Genomic DNA, 10336 nt, shown 5'->3' with positions numbered 1-10336 from the left:
ATAGTATGTGAAGTACAGTGACATATAAGTAAAATGGCAGCCACTTTGCACAGAAGATCCTACAAACAGCTGACTCATGGAAAATGAAGGACTAATATTGCAAATTAGGGCATGTTACCTCTTTCGTATATTTAAAGAAAGGGAGAACCTTTGTTTCCGTACGCACCTCAAACTTGCCATGACACTTCAGGAGGACATATTTTCATTCCATTGCATTGAACAAGAGACCATCCACATTTATAAGCTTGAAATTAAAGCAATTTGTTATCTGCGCTCCTGAATTAGTAAACCAGGATCTCCTGACAGTCATAGGAACATTCAGGGTTATAAGTGGGGCTTTGTTTATAAATTATCTTGCTGGTCTGAAAGTTAAGTTTTATTCAGTCACAAGGTATTTTAAATTAAATATATATGGCTAATCAAATGCTGCATAATGTTTTTTTGTGCGTAAGGGGGAAAATGTGTGCATGCTTCAAAAATGCTGTACGTTCATAATGAAAATGTGAAATATGAGACTAGCTTTGATTGAAGTTGATCCAGTAATGACTTATTGGAGTATGTGAACTTTCAAACTGAGTGCAAGTTTGGATTAAATCCATTTAAAAGCCACTTGTTTAAATGAGCTTTTCGTACAGACCAGAAATAGAAATAACTATCAAATTCACTATTTCCTTTGTGAACTGACCATCTGTTTTTTAATAGGCTAACTTGGCGGGGACTTGATCCTTAATAAATGATTGTCCTTTAACAGCCCAAAGCTTCACTCCTGCTCTGGATTCCGACCCTGAAATAAGAATAGAAAGCTGTGGCCCCATGGATTGGTTAAGGAATGGACTGCATTTAAACTGGGAACTGTTCCACTCTCAGACTCTAAAGGTCTCACACCAGCCACTTGACAGAGATTGGTTGTTACTTTTGGAAAAATTAAACCTGTTTAATTGAGGCAGTCAATGATCTTCCCTTATAAGGTTATGGAACAGGGGCTGCAAAAATTTATTATAACAGCATGGGATATGCTCCAGTGAACTTGGAAACCTGATGCAATCAAACCCTAAATCTAATCTGATCTGATCTGCTGGTCATATTCACCTAATCATTTACCACTGTGTTTTCTCTTAAAATAAACAGTTTCTAATTTAGGAATCTCCATTGGCACTGAAGATAAATTCTGTATTTGCCGCTTCAGAAATGTAAAGTGGAACATTTGAGGCCGTATCATGTTTTTTTTGACTTGTCAATGATTGAGATATTATTCTACATCTTTGGAGTCTCCTTCCAGTGGTCAGGTTTTTTTAAAATGTGCACCTATTCATTTTAGAGAACTTCATTAACCCACTACTTCTGAAGAATAAAAACAAAATAACCTAGTTCAGTAATTCATGTTTGATCGTGTGAGATTTGTAGGATAACCAAGCAGCAATGTGGATTTTGATCTTAAATCCAACAAAGGAGTTCATGATATCAGAGTCCAAGAGCAACAGTATGGTATTATCAGTACAACTGGATCTGATTAGGAAATTGACTCTTGATTTTCTGGGAAAAGATGATTATGAAGGAGCTAGTCACTGAAGTAGAAAGTAGCATATCAATTCTTCTGGACAGCCAGCATTCAAATAAGCAATGCAACAATGCCTGGCACTGCTCTATCTTTAATACTGATAGCCAACTTAATGATGCCTTTGATATTGGAGTAGCGGCCACTTTGCCTATAATGATGCAGCATCGAAAGAGGCCATTTGACCCATCGTGCCTGTGCAAGCTCTTTGAAAGAGCTATCCAATTAGTCCTCCCCTGCTCTTTTCCCATAGCCCTGGAAATGTTTCCACTTCTAGTATTTATCCAATTCCCGTTTGAAAGTCATTATTGAATCTGCCTCCACTACCATTTCAGACAGTGCATTCCCCATCATCATAACTCACTGTTAATTTTTCCCCTCATGCATCCTCTCTAAGGCCATGACACCCTTAAAGTGTGGTGCCCAGAATTGGACACACTAGTTCAGCTGAGGCCTAACACTGATTTATAAAAGTTTAGCATAACTTCCTTGCTTTTTGTACTCTATGCCTCTATTTATAAATACCTTTTTAACAGCCTTCTCAACTTGTCCTGCCACTTTTAAAGACTTGTGTATGTACATGCCTAGGTTTCTCTGTTCCTGAACCCCCTTTAAAATAGAACCATTCAGTTTAAATTGCTTGTTCTATTCTTCCTACCAAATGAATCACTTCATACTGTTCTTTGTTAAATTTCATCTACCATGTGTTTGCCCATTTCACCAGTCTGTATATGTCCTCCCTGAGGGGTTAGGTTGTAAATTTAAGGTGGATTATCATAGTAATGCAAGGAGGCCTCTAATCCCTCTTAACCAACTCTATACCTGACCACATTTGGAGTATTTCAGGAAGAATGAAAATCTAGGAAAAGTACACCACTATTGCACATTGGGAAAAAATGTATTTTTAAAAATAGTGAGCGAGCTGGTGTCTTGATACTTGCCTCGAATGGGGACCTGCCAAATCAGGTGTCTTTGCTCCTAGGCTGCTTTGGTGACATTGCTGACTTGAGATCCCCAACCCTCACGGAGCTGCTCCATTAAATTAATTGATAGCCAATTTGGAGCTGTGTGACCCTGAAAAAGAATTGCTACTGTCTGTGTACTCAGTGGGTAATTTTTTCCCTGGGGTTGGGAAACTCCAGATTGGTTCTTAGGTCAGCCCAAAGTTACAGCCTTCATAGCATTCAGTGGAGCCACTCCAGTGCCTTTCAGCGATCAACTATTACTGGAGCAGCTTAGTAGCAAAACCACCCCACCTTGTAGGTTTCTATTCGAAGTTAAAGATTAGATGTTTTTGTCAATCAATATTTTTATAAATGTATATTTCATGCTACAAAGTGTGTACTTTGCATAAAGTATTTCCCCAGACATTCCTTGCGCTTTAATAGTAACAGTGGCTGCATGGCTGAAACAGTAGTACAAATCTCCCCTGGATGAACACACATACATGTATAAAATAACAGGTAAAGGAATGGAATGAGAAATAAGATTTCAGCCCATTAAATCCTTTCTCTACAGCCCATGATTTGCCCTATTGTGGAATCTTACCTAATACCTCCAATCCCCTAAGGGAGGTTTTCAACTATAGCTAAACCTTCAAGAATTGCCTTGATTAATCTTGAGGACTCTATTATCCTCATTAGATAAGAACATAAGGATTAGGTGTAGGAGTAGGCCATATGGCCCCTCGAGCCTGTTCCACCATTCAATAAGATCATGGCTGATCTTTGACCTCAACTCCACTTTCCCACCCAATCTCCATATCCCTTTGATTCCCCTAGAGTCCAAAAATCTGACTAGCTCAGCCTTGAATATACACAGTGACTCAGCATCCACAGCCCTTTAGGGTAGAGAATTCCAAAGAGAGACAACATTCGTGAGTGAAGAAATTCCTCCTCATCTCAGTCTTAAATGGCCAACCCTTTATCCTGAGACTATGTGCCCTAGTTCTAGACTCTCCAGCCAGGGGAAACAACCTCTCAGCATCTACCCTGTCAATCCTCCTCAGAATCTTATATGTTTCAATGCGATCACCTCTCATTCTTCTAAACTCCAGAGAGTATAGGCCCAATCTCTCATAGGACCACCCGCTCATCCCAGAAATCAATCTAGTGAACCTTTGTTGCATCACATCCAAGGCAAGTATATCCTTCCTCAGATAAGGAGACCAAAACTGCACACAGTGCTCCAGGTGTGGTCTCACCAAAGCCCTGTACAATTGTAGTAAGACTTCCTTACACTTGTACTCCAACCCTCTAGCAATAAAGGCCAACGTGCCATTTGTCTTCCTAATTGCTTGCTGTACCTGCATGTTAACTTTCTATACAAAAGCAAAATACTGTGGATGCTCGAAATCTGAAATAAAAACAGACCTGCTGAGTATTTCCAGCATTTTCTGTGTTTATTGCTAACTCTGTGTTTCCTGTATGAGGACACCTAAATCTCTCTCAACACCAACATTTAATCGTTTCTCACCATTTAAAAAAAGATTCTGCTTTTCTATTCCCACCAAAGTGAATAACCTCACATTTCACCACATTATACTCCATCTGCCACCTTATTGCCCATTCACTTAACCTGTCTACATCCCTTTGCAGGCTCTTTGTGTCCTCCTCACAGCTTATAGCTTTGTATCGTCAGGAAACTTGGATACATTTACTCAGTCCCTTCAGCTAAGTCATTAATATAGATTGTAAATAGCTGAGGCCCAAGCACTGATCCTTGCGGGACCCCACTAAGTTACAAACTACCAACTGGAAAATGACCCATTTATCCCTGCTCTGTTTTCTGTCTGTTAACCAATCCTCTATCCATGCTAATATATTACCCCCAAATCTATGAGCCCTTATCTTGTGTAGCAACCGTTTATGTGGCACTTCATCGAATGCCTTTTTGAAAATCCAAATATACTACATCCACTGGTTCCCCTTTACCTATCCTGCTAGTTACATCCTTAATAAACTCTAATAAATTGTCAAACACGATTTCCCTTTCATAAAACCACGTTGACTCTGCCTAATAATATGATTTTCTAAGTGCCCTATTGCCACTTCCTTAATAATGGATTCCAGCATTTTCCTGACGACTGATGTCAGGCTAACTGACCTGTAGTTCCCAGTTTTCTCTCCCTCTTCTTGAATAGCGGGGTTACATTTGCTACTTTCCAATCCGTGGGACCGTTGCTGAATTTAGGGAATTTTGGAAGATCATAACCAATGCACCTACTATCTCTGCAGCCACCTCTTTTAGAACCCTAGGGTGTAGGCCATCAGTTCCAGGGGATTTGTTGGCTTTAGTCCCATTAGTTTCTCAAGTATTTTTTTCTCTACTGATATAAATTACTTTTAAGTTCCTCACTCTCATTAGCCCCTTGGTTCCTCACTATTTTGATATGCTTTTTGTGTCTACTACTTTAAGACACTTACAAAATATTTGTTTTAAAGTCTCTGCCATTTCCTTGTTCCCCATTATAATTTCTCCTGTCTCAGCCTGTAAGGGACCAACGCTTACTTTTGCTACTCTCTTCCTTTTTACATACTAGTAGAAGCTCTTACAATCTGTTATTGATAACAGCTTTTAAATCAGCAGGATATTTTCAATAAAGGGACAGTATCCACAACCAAATCCAAATCCAGAGAGCGACTGGGGGGAAGAGAGAGCGCACGACGGGGGGGGAAGAGAGAGAGCGACTGGGGGGGAAGAGAGAGAGCGACTGGGGGGGAAGAGAGAGAGCGATGGGGGGGGGGAAGAGAGAGAGCGACGGGGGGGAAGAGAGAGCGACGGGGGGGAAGAGAGAGAGCGACGGGGGGGGAAGAGAGAGAGCGACGGGGGGGAAGAGAGAGCGACGGGGGGGAAGAGAGAGCGACGGGGGGGGAAGAGAGAGAGCGACGGGGGGGGAAGAGAGAGCGACGGGGGGGGAAGAGAGAGAGCGACGGGGGGGGGAAGAGAGAGAGGGGAGAGAGGGAAGGAGAGAAAGGGAAGGAGAGAGAGAGAGAGGGAAGGAGAGAGAAAGGGAAAGCAAAGGAGGAAGAGGGAATGAGAGAGAGAGGGAGACAGGACAGAGAGAGGGAAGGAGAGAAAGGGGTGGGGGAGAAACGGGGGGTGGGGGAGAAATGGGTGGGTGGGTGGGTGGGGTGGGGGAGAAACGGGTGGGTGGGTGGGGGAGAAATGGTGGGGTGGGGGGGAGAAGGGTGGGGTGGAGGAGGGGTGGGGTGGGTGGGTGGGTGGGGGAGAAAGGGGTGGGTGGGATGGGAGGTGTAGGTGGGTGGGGTGGATGGGAGGTGTAGGTGGGTGGGTGGGGTGGGAGAAAGGGGTGGTGGGTGGGTGGGTGGGGTGGGAGGTGGGTGGGTGGGTGGGGTGGGAGAAAGGGGGGGTGGGTGGGGTGGGAGAAAGGGGGGGGGGTGGGTGGTGGTGGGGGAGAAAGGGGTGGGTGGGTGGTGGTGGGGGAGAAAGGGGTGGGTGGGGGAGAAAGTGGGTGGGGGGAAGGGGGGGGTGGGGGAGGGGTGGAGGGTGGGTGTGTGGGGGAGGGGGGGGTGGGTGTGTGGGGGAGGGGTGTGGAGGAGGGGTGGGGAGGGGTGGGTGTGTGGGGGAGGGGTGGGGGGGGGGTGGGTGTGTGGAGGAGGGGTGTGGAGGGGGGTGTGTGGAGGAGGGGTGTGGAGGAGGTGTGTGGGGGAGGGGTGGGGAGGAGGGGTGTGGAGGAGGGGTGTGGGGGGGGTGTGTGGAGGAGGGGTGTGGAGGAGGGGTGTGGGGGGGGTGTGTGGGGGAGGGGTGGGTGTGTGGGGGAGGGGTGGGGGGGTGGGTGTGTGGGGGAGGGGTGGGTGTGTGGGGGAGGGGTGGGTGTGGGGGCAGGGGTGGGGGTGGTGTGTGTGGGGGAGGGGTGGGGAGGTGGGTGTGTGGGGGAGGGGTGGGTGTGTGGAGGAGGGGTGTGGGGGGGGGTGTGTGGGGGAGGGGGTGGGTGTGTGGGGGGAGGGGTGTGGGGGGGGGGGTGTGGGGGAGGGGTGGGTGTGTGGGGGGTGGGAGGGGGGGGTGGGTGGGGGGGGGAAGGGTGGGGGGGAAGGGGGGTGGGAGGTGTGGGTGGGGGGGAAGGGGGTGGGAGGTGTGGGTGGGGGGGAAGGGGGGGTTGGGGGGGGTGTGGGTGGGGGGGAAGGGGGTGAGGGGTTGGGGGGAAGGGGGGGTGTGGGTGGGGGGAAGGGGGTGGGGGTGAGGTGTTGGGGGGAAGGGGGTGAGGGGTTGGGGGGGAAGGGGGTGTGGGTGGGGGAAGGGGGTGTGGGTGGGGGGGGTGGGGGGTGTGGGTGGGGGGAAGGGGGTGTGTGTGGGTGGGGGGAAGGGGGTGTGTGTGGGTGGAAGGGGGTGTGTGTGGGTGGGTGGGGGGGAAGGGGGGTGTGTGGGGTGGGTGGGGGGGAAGGGGGTGTGTGTGGGTGGGTGGGTGGGGGGGGAAGGGGGTGTGGGTGGGGGGTTGGGGGGGAAGGGGGTGTGGGTGGGGGGGAAGGGGGTGTGTGGGTGGGGGGGAAGGGGGGTGTGTGTGGGTGGGTGGGGGGGAAGGGGGTGTTGTGGGTGGGTGGGTGGGGGGGAAGGGGGTGTGGGTGGGGGGGAAGGGGGGTTGTGGGGGGGAAGGGTGTGTGGGTGGGTGGGAAGGGGGTGTGGGGGGGAAGGGTGGGTGGGGGGAAGGGGGTGTGGGGGGGAAGGGGTGTGGGGGGGGAAGGGTGGGTGGGGGGAAGGGGGTGTGGGGTGGGAAGGGGGTGTGGGGGGGGAAGGGGGTGGGTGGGGGGGAAGGGGGTGGTGGGAGGGAAGGGGGTGTGGGGGGGAAGGGTGGGTGGGGGGTTACACACGCTGAAGATGGGCTGCTGAATTTTTAGTGTTTTTAGTGTTTAAAGTGGGGGGAAAAAAGGGTTCATTTCAAGTTTAAAAAGGTTTTAAAGTTAAATTTAGTTCTAGTTAAGTTAGTTTAGTTTGTTTAGTTAAGTTTAAGTTTAGTTTAGTCTAGATTAAGTAAGGAAGGAAAAGACCACCAAAGAGACCACCAAAGGGAAAAAAACCAGAGGAAATTAGAAAAAAAAAGCCAAAGAAAAAAAAGAAATAAGGGAAAAAAAAATATACAAACCAAAGAACAGCGGCTGCACGGGGCCACAGCAGCAGCAGAAGCGAGGTGACTCGGCCGCATCGGGAACCGAGGCGCGAAGGCCGCACGGAGACGCAGCGGCAGCCGGAGCGAGGAGACTCGGGGAGGCCGCTTCGGGAAACGAGGCGAATTGGGGAGGCTGTACGGAGACGCAGCGGCAGCCGGAACGAGGTGACTCGGGGAGCCCGAGTGGCGAACGAGACACGGCCCGATCGGCGGGCCGCAGTCCAGCACCCGAGCGACGACCGCAGTCCAGCACCCGAACGGCGAACGAGGCACAGCCCGAGCGGCGGCTGGGCTAGAAAGCCCGGGAAAGGCCCGAGGAGCCAGGCCCAGAGACCTCTGAGGAGAAGGGGAGTAACCAGAAGGCTTCCAGAAGCAAACCAAGACTGTGAGTACAGGGCCCAGGGAGGGAGACTGAAGCCAGGGAAAGGCCCGAGGAGCCAGGCCGAGACAGAGGCACAGAGACCTCTGAGGGGGAGGGGAACAGCCCGAAGGCACCGGGAAACAGCGGCTCACAGACCCAGACCTGAGAAGGGTGAACCCAGAAGCCGAGGCCCAGGGACCACGGGGGTCGGAGAGGGGGACCGGGAAAGTTCGCGAACAGGGAGAGGGAAACACCAAACCCGGGGCCCCAGAAAAGCTTATTCTAAGATCAACAATACTTTACCAAAAATGAGCGAATCAGAAGATCCACAACAGCCCCGCTTCCAGATTCCCCCCAACACCGCAAAAAAAGCTATAAAAGCGATCAAGCATGAGCAGATGAGAGAAAAACCAGAAACACTTTTTGCTGACTGTTACAACAATGGGACAAAAAGTAACCTCATTTTCTACTCAGATCAGCCAGTGGCTTGGATCACAGCAATAAAATCACACTATACCAATGTTAAGCTAGAAAATACCGCAAATGGGTCCATAATGAAATTACACACCAGACAGTCACTACGACGTCATGCGTACAATACCGAACAATTAGTGCAAGGCAAGGCAGACCTCGACAAATTTGCAACGGCCTTCAGGACACTGAAAAAATTAACTAAGGGGGGAAGGAACAGCCCCAGAGTGGGCCCGCACTCCCCCACGAGCCACACTGGAATATTGTTGGTTTAGGTGTGTATGGTGTTGAGTTATTGAATAGTTGTTCAGAAGCCACGTCAAGTGAAGAGCAGCCATCAGCCAGGCACAGAGCTGAGCCAGGCAAGCAGGAGCAACAGCTAGCCAGGAGTGAGTGAGCCCTTCCAGGGACAGACCAGACAGCATACCCCGGGACCTCAGTCACAGCCAGATACAACCAAAAGATAAATTTAATCAATTAGAGATAGAGATGGTTAAACTTAGAGAGGACTTCCTCAAAATGAATGACGATCAAAATCAGGAGAGGGAGAGACACAAGAGAGAGCTGAAGCTACTTGAGAACCAGGTGAATCTACTTAGGAATCAGGTGAAAGAGCTGCAGGAAAAAGAAGAGAGCCATAGAGGAGAGATAACACCATTAGACCAGCAACCAGAGGCTAGAGATAAGACAAGACAGAGCCGGACGGAACGGCTGCACTCCCACACGGAACAAAAGCAACAGACACACAATACAAGGGGTGCCACACAGACCGACCAGCATACTGATTCGCAATCTTCCCCCACCACCGTGGAACCACAAGCGGGCCGCTCACAAGAGGTACGCACACACCAGACACCCCAGCCCAGCACACACACTATGAGTCCAAGCGAAAGCCACCAGACAGTAAACACAAACAAGGCTGACGTCGTAATACTCATAGACTCAAATGGAAAATTTCTATGGGAGAAAAAGCTATTCCCTAGAAGTAAAGTAGAAAAGATCTGGTGCCCAACAACAAACAGAGCCATGGGATGGCTGACCAAAGCCAGATTAGGCTCCCCCCAACACATAATAATACACATGGGCACAAATGACCTAAAGACCCAACAGAAAGAAGTAGCAACATCGCTCAGAGCAATGATTAGGAAAGCAAGCAGTACATTTCCAAACACGAGAATCACTGTTTCCACAATATTGCCGAGAACAGACTTCAACAACAACACAATTCATGAGATAAATGCCAGCATAGCAAGAGACTGCGAATCAAACCACAACGTACACCTGGCCCAACACCCCACTCTCGATGAGGAATGTCTTTACGACCACGTCCACATCCAAAGGCAAAGAATATCGATCTTTGCTAAAGCCCTGAAGGACGTCGCTTTTAAACCGGGTCCATACCCAGACTCCAAGAGGACCCCCCCCCCCCGACCACCAGAGATCAGCGGGGGTACATATCAGGAACACTACAAGGACCACCAACACACCAACCGAGACCAGAGAGGATCCCCATGCAAAACAACAATATCAGACTTGCACCACTCCTGTCCCACAGGGGAATAGGACTGCTCCCAGCCAGACAGAGGGAGAGATGCACAGGACGTACGCAATACCTCAGACAGAAACAATCCATTAAGAGACAATAAGCAGATGTGCAGCAGCATCTACTTCCGCCTTATGGATCAAGGACTAATTAATAGAAAGAACTGTAACCAAATTGTATTAACTTTTGTAGACAACTGATGTGATCTTTTTTTTCCCACACTTAGACACGACAAACACGTACCACTCTTTAACCTATCATACTAAAAGATCAAACTTAACA

Source organism: Somniosus microcephalus, chromosome 1 (assembly GCF_052327205.1).
Source record: "Somniosus microcephalus isolate GS21.2 chromosome 1, FLI_Smic_1.0, whole genome shotgun sequence".
NCBI classification, from domain to species: Eukaryota; Metazoa; Chordata; class Chondrichthyes; order Squaliformes; family Somniosidae; genus Somniosus; species Somniosus microcephalus.
The sequence above is the reverse complement of the archived record's forward strand: the minus strand, read 5'-3'. Positions refer to the sequence as shown.